This window comes from Ischnura elegans, chromosome 10, assembly GCF_921293095.1.
Source record: "Ischnura elegans chromosome 10, ioIscEleg1.1, whole genome shotgun sequence".
NCBI lineage: Eukaryota > Metazoa > Arthropoda > Insecta > Odonata > Coenagrionidae > Ischnura > Ischnura elegans.
Window position 1 is genome coordinate 36,938 of NC_060255.1, and position 7,160 is coordinate 44,097.

General features: G+C 34.6%; 1 long non-coding RNA gene across 1 annotated transcript; it reads right to left on the reverse strand.

The window, feature by feature from the left end:
• Positions 1-1,308: 1,308 nt before the first annotated feature.
• On the reverse strand, positions 1,309-4,636 carry LOC124166397. The gene is made up of 3 exons (XR_006866433.1): positions 4,431-4,636; positions 3,314-3,405; positions 1,309-1,349 (listed from the first exon to the last, which is right to left on the reverse strand). It is a non-coding gene; the product is annotated as an uncharacterized LOC124166397 (long non-coding RNA).
• Positions 4,637-7,160: the final 2,524 nt, after the last annotated feature.

The window sequence follows — 7,160 nt, forward strand, 5'->3', positions numbered from 1 at the left end:
AAAAAAAACAAGCAATACTTCAGCCATCTCACAAAATGGCTTCCTCCAATGAAAACTAGATTGCACTTTCATTCACACCAAATAACATACATTCACTCCAAATATATTAAACCTTCATTCACACATAACGTAACACAAGGTCATTCGCAATATAAACAACATACCATCATTCACACATACATCGATAATAAACGCTTAATTATAATAAACAATTACTTCTCATTCACACTCAATAACGCACTCTCGCTCAAACTAAAATTACGTACTAATAATCGCACTCATTCACACTTAACATCATACCATCATTCACACGAATAAAATACCTCATTCAGACTACATAATATATATACCTTTATACTCTCGAAAAAACACACCTCATTCACACATAATAAGATCCGTCATTCACACGAAATAGTATACTTAACACACATCATATAACATTCCACATTCACACAAATTAACATACATCATTCACACGAAAAAGCATTCCTAATACGCATAATATAATAATCCACATTCACACAAAATAACATACTTCATTCACACGAAATAATATACCCTCATTCACACGATATAGCATACACCATTCACATCATATAACATACCTCATTCACACGATATAGCATACACCATTCACATCATATAACATACCTCATTCACGCGAAAGACATACTTCATTCACACAAGAAAACATAGCTCATTTACACGAAATAGCATACGTCATTCACACGAAATAGCATACCTAATACACATCATATAATATTCATCATTCACACTAATTAACAAGCCTTATTCACTACAAATAGCATACCTCATTCATACGAAACAAAACATACCTCATTCACACGAAATAATACGCTTCACACAAAGTAACAACGCCATTCACAATTAATAGCACACATTCATTCACCATTAAGCACGTTCTCTATCGCACACTGACTCAATTACTCTCATATACAGACATATATACTAAATACCATTCTCACACACAAACTAAATCCCATTCACTCATTAAAACACAAATTAAATCAAATTATTCAAAAAATACATGAGGCATATACAATCGAAATATGCAAAAAATACGAAAAAAAAATAATCTAAATCTTCAGACTTCGGATCGCCGCCATTCTTCATCTCTTGAGTCTTAAAATGGGTCATATGTTCCTATCATGTCTTAAATTCTTCACTCTTCAGTTCTTCAATTCTCAATCTACACAATTTGTTTCCTTCTTCATAATTGCTGAGTTCCTGAGTCAATTCCATTGGTCAATGTAGAGGCATTCCACGTTTATTTAATCCCTAAATCTCCTTCTTCAAAGTCCATCATTGCAAGCTGCCTCTCTCTGTCCCTGTTGATAAAACAAATTATCCAATATACTCATCTATGAGATAGAAAGGTCACCTTGTACGGCACAAAGGTTATTATTCTTGATATGACCAAGTAGAAAAAAATAAGAAAGGATACGATTGAAAATAAAAATGGATTCGACTTCCTAGATTAAGCTTTATAAATAGTGGAATAGTATATTAAAAATTAGAAAAAAAATATTCAGTGTCGTTGCTGAATATTAGATCCCAGCCAAAAGCTTATATTATCTAAAAATATTAATTTATCATCTTTGAAAACACAATTTAAACGAAGACAAGCTTAAAAAAGGATAACGAAAATTAATTGAAAATGAACTATAGTTTTTATGTAATGGGGCTTACAGGATATCTGTTAAGAAACGTAAAAAATAAATATCTCCAGGAATAAATGAAAATGCATGGTACCATTGGACGGGGAAATTCAGCGATGATATTAGATTCGCCAAGCCTTTAGGGTCCATGTGGTGAATTAGCAAATGATATTGACGTATGCAAGGATTAACTGACATTTTTAAAGCTTGAAAAAATAAATAATTTGCACTTGTCTAAGTACTTAACCACAAAAATTGGAGCGTACCTATTTGAAAAATTAATATTCACCGTTACACATCGGAAAATGTATAGAAATCAATACATTCTGACGATGAAAGTACAGAAAATTCAAATTAAATGAAAAAAGACGTATAAATAAAAGGAATGTGAGTTTACTGTTACTTTCAAATTTTACCTGTATTCTCGTGAATGGCGTAAGAGTCAATTTAATCAAATCGGATTTTGTGCACGAAAAATCGTTTCTTCCTTATGACACATGGCGTAAATCATCATTTTTGGTTCAAACCATAGTGTAAGTATATAATTACTCTATGTTCAAACTGATATGAAAAATATGGCTTTCTGGAAAATGAATATTAATTTCACTGTCCAGCCACAGTGCAATTATTAATATTATTCGTTAAAAATCTCTGGAAATCCGTTATCAATGTAATGCATATTCATTTAGATTTTGTCAAAAATTGCATGGTAAGATAGGTATTATAAAATATTTTCCTCCCCAATATTTTATGAAATAATATTAATTTTTATACGTCATTTAGAGTTTCATGGTACATAGTTATGTACCCTTCATGTGATTTAAAAAAAATTTACATAGTCATACTAATTTTTAATGCATCAAATTATGTCCATTAAGTGCACCATTAAAGAATTTGACGCCAAATGAAGCCAGAATGAAATTTCTTTTCAACCACAACAAAAAATCTATTAATGGGCGCCTTAAAATATCGATTCCGAAAAAAATAGACTTTTCGGCTCAGCTCTCCGTGGAAATCGATTCTCCAGATCAAATTACAATCACGAATACATTTTTCGTCATTTTACTTTCGCAGAGGTGGAAATAATACTCTCATGACTGAACGAGAATTGAGAAAAATTGAGCCGTTTAATGAAAATTCGTACTACTCATCGTTCAATGCTCATTTTCAGCAGTAATTGACTCAGCTGACAGAGTTAATACCAAACTTATGTTGGGCTGAATTTCGGATATCCGCCCTAGGTGAATGAAAAATACTGGTGTTAACGGTAAGCGTAAGGGATACTACAGAAGAGTTGAAGAAATCGGAAGAATGATTCAAATTCTTTTACTATTATTGTAATTTCATTCTAATACTCCTTTCAATGCACTCTATAAAAACGGCAAAAAATGAGGAAGTTATTAGGTCTCCGAATAAAAAACACACCATTGCCTGAAGCTATTTACGTGTCGCTACCAAGGCCCAATCAAAGCAGATCAATTGCGATGTACCACAACGAACAAGTCAAAGAAAAATAATATTACTGAATTTAACGATAATAAAATTATCCTCTCTTTTTTTTAGAGTTATTCACATCGCACACTTTTAAAATAATCAACGGACACAGAAAAAATGTAACTGAATGATTTTCTTACCTTTTGGCGTGATGTCACTGCATTATCACATTCCGGATTAGCGCCATTTTTTCCGACAGCGCACTGCCATAATCCTCTGCGATGACTTGCAGCTGATGAGAGAGAAACGGGAATTGAATTTACTTCCGTGGACTCACATTAACTCCATATAAATGTAATTATAATGAATGGGACGCGAGAATTGACTTTCTATTCAGCCATGCGCTAATTGTAATTGCCTATAAAGTGCATATATTACCTCATCACGAAAATTTTAAAAGGCGATTCCTTTCGACAGAGAGGAACGAGAAGAAAAATCTAATTTTTAAAAGAATATTGAGGGTTTTGTTCAGAGTGGTTAACCAAATTTTAGAATGTATGGTGATTTCTAACCTGAAGATAACTTACATTCATGTTTCAATGCTTTAAAGTAAAGTCTCTGCAAAATTAATTTTGAATTATTTCCATTGAATCTATAATTCAGCAACAGAATAAGTGTTATATACGCATAGAGAGGTATTCAAACGTATTCACAAAAAAGGTATATTCCGAAAAAAAAAAACTTTTGGAAATGTTTTCGGAAAGATTCGAACTCAATCATAAGGAATTGAAATAAATCACCAATATGAATCAATCATCGGACAGATAAATGCAGCGATTGCATATTAAAAAAGGCTTCAAAATAATAAAAAATAAAACTGATTAGACGCAGTGATCATAACGTTTCCGCGTGCTACGAGGCAAAAAGATCTTTAAACAAAAGGAATGCACTTATATGTATTATTAAGCTCAGAGAATATAAGATGTATTTAACAGACACAGAAAAGACAAAAAATGAAGTAGCTATTCTAAATAATATAATGTGCATCAATAATTTGAAAAATATAAACTCAATCGGATGCAGTAAATTTAATAATAAAAGCTTAAAAAAACGTACTGAACAATCCATTCCATTTTAAATCCATTTTAAATTCATTATCAAACTGAGGTTCTAAACTTATTATGTTCATAGGAGACATTGTAACATCTACTCGTCCACAAAACATAATTACATAAACCTAACGATGCGATGAAATATAAAAACCAAAACAGCATCCAAGACATCAATGGCGAAATATATTTAAAAATTTATTCTTACCGATTTCCATGTAAGGAATATCCTGGCTGATTTTTCTTCAGTTCCTGCTTCAGTAAACTGATTATCTCATTCTTCAGATGTCTTCATATCTTCGGCCACTGGAATATCTTCAGCCTAAGGAGAAAGCGGGTTAGAGCATACAAGGAAAATAAATCACCCTTCCCCCGAGGAATCGCATACACCCCAATGCAATGCACGGGAAGTCATCGTGACACAAGGAGGAAATTACCACTTTTCCATCCAAGTGACACAGTTTCATCCCCGTACACTGCAATGGTTTACAGCGCATGCGAACCCTCGGTTCGACACAAAAAAAAACTAAAATTAACGCCAGCTAAAAATCCTAGCCTTACTCGACGCAATGATTCATAGCCATAATGGCCCAAAAGCTAACCTAGTTTTGAAGCTGGGGTCCTCTTCACGTGAAGTTCTGATGACCTAGACCCTGGGGAGAGAGGGAGAGAATACATACAAGGAAAATAAATGACCCTTCCCCCGAGGAATCGCATACGCCCCAATGCAAGGCACGGGAAGTCACCGTGACACAAGGAGGAAATTACCACTTTTCCATCCAAGCGACACAGTTCCATCCCCGTACACTGAAATGGTTTACAGCGCATGACAAACCTCGGTTCGACACAAAAAAAAACTAAAATTAACGCAAGCTAAAAATCCTAGCCTTACTCGACGCAATGATTCATAGCCATAATGGCCCAAAAGCTAACCTAGTTTTGAAGCTGGGGTCCTCTTCACGTGAAGTTCTGATGACCTAGACCCTGGGGAGAGAGGGAGAGAATACATACAAGGAAAATAAATGACCCTTCCCCCGAGGAATCGCATACGCCCCAATGCAATGCACGGGAAGTCACCGTGACACAAGGAGGAAATTACCACTTTTCCATACAGGTGACACGGTTTCATCCCCGTGTAATGCAATGGTTTACAGCGCATGCAATACCTCGGTTCGACACAAAAAAAACTAAAATTAACGCAAGCTAAAAATCCTAGCCTTATTCGACGCAAAGATCACGGCCCTAAAGGCCCAAAAGCTAATCTTATTCACTTGCTTTCTTCTTAATGTGGTCCTCTTCTCTTGTTGTCTTCTTTCTTCTCCTCCCAAATTTGGAGGACACACGAATCGCACTCGTATCTTTTCGCCGTTCATTCGATCAAAACGCAATTTTCGCTCAAGCGCGCAACGCATCGTATAAAACGCAACGTTCACACGCATATCGGGTCGCTAGTTTTCTTCGAGGTCTCATTGCTGTCTTTTCTCTACAACATCTTCCTGTAACAGAGCTGGTTAGTGCACATGAACATGAAGTATAAGTATGCAAGTCACCCAAAAAATGCATCACAAAACAAAAAAATCATAATAACCCACTAAAAATTAATAAACACGGTACCTTTTTGCATGCCAACTTAAATTTTGTATTTTTGGCTTTTTCCGTCTACACTTTTCTACCTTTTGGTATTTTTGGCGCCTTTTGTAAATGTGATTTTTTTCACCATGGTCTTGTGCGAATTTTCTGTTCGCGAGAATTCTCATCCTAAAGACTCATTTATTTTATGAGTCCATAACCATATAATAACGTCATCGGATCCGATTTTACCAATAGATTAATGCAACTCATACCCTATCACACCAGTTCGTCCCTCTTATTACAAATATCAAAGAGAGGCCATATTGAAACCTTCATACTTTGATATGTACCTCATCCTGTAATGGAGCTGGTTAGTGCACATTTATATAAAATATACATTCGATGTCACCCAAAAAATACATTACAAAACAAAGAAACCATAATCACACGCAAAAACATGCTTAACTTTTATGTACCTTTATGCCTGCCTACTTAGGTTTTGTATTTTAGGCCTATTTTTTGCCAATTTTGATACCTTTTGTATTTATGGCGCCTTTTTAATATTTCACTCTTTTCACCATGTGTGAACTTTCCGTCCACGAGAATTCTCATAATAAGACCCATTCACTATATGGGTCTATAACCATATAATAACCTCATCGGATCCGATTTTTTACCAAGAGCTGAATTCAACTCATACCTCATAATACCAAGTCGTCCCACTTGATTTACACTCATCAAAGAGAGAGACTTCATTTTACCATCATACCGCGGTACATATAACAGTGCTAATTAGCTTTTCTTCCGATGAACTCTGTTGGGAAAGACACAGTATATTAACAGCATGAAAGAGAAATCACTGAATTGTATTAAAAACCTCAGCTATAAAAGGCCTTCTGCTCATCACTGAAAACCATCCACTTGATAGGAGATCCATCAGCCGCAAACACGACTTCCGTAGTCATAGAAACACCTTGTATCTTATTCCTTGTGTCAGTTTCCTTAATACTTAAGATAACCACACGAAATCTTTACTCCTGGTAAACGGCTGTCTTTGTCCACCCTGAAATAAATAAAAATGATATTGTAATTTTGAAGTTTATTTGTAAACTATCCGTAAATATCAATATTAATCAACACATTTAAGTTATATGCCAAATGTTTATTGCCATTTCATGCTAGTTAGTTACATATCAATTTGTTTTCAATATTTGATATGTGTTCTCGTAATTTTAATTAGGTAACAAAACAGATTGCTGTAATCCATCAAACGATGGAAAAAGTCAGCACCACGCGTTCAAAGTCCCCTTGGATAAATATTTCGTCTGTTGGCTGGTTACCATTCAATTTTTAACAAAACTTGTAA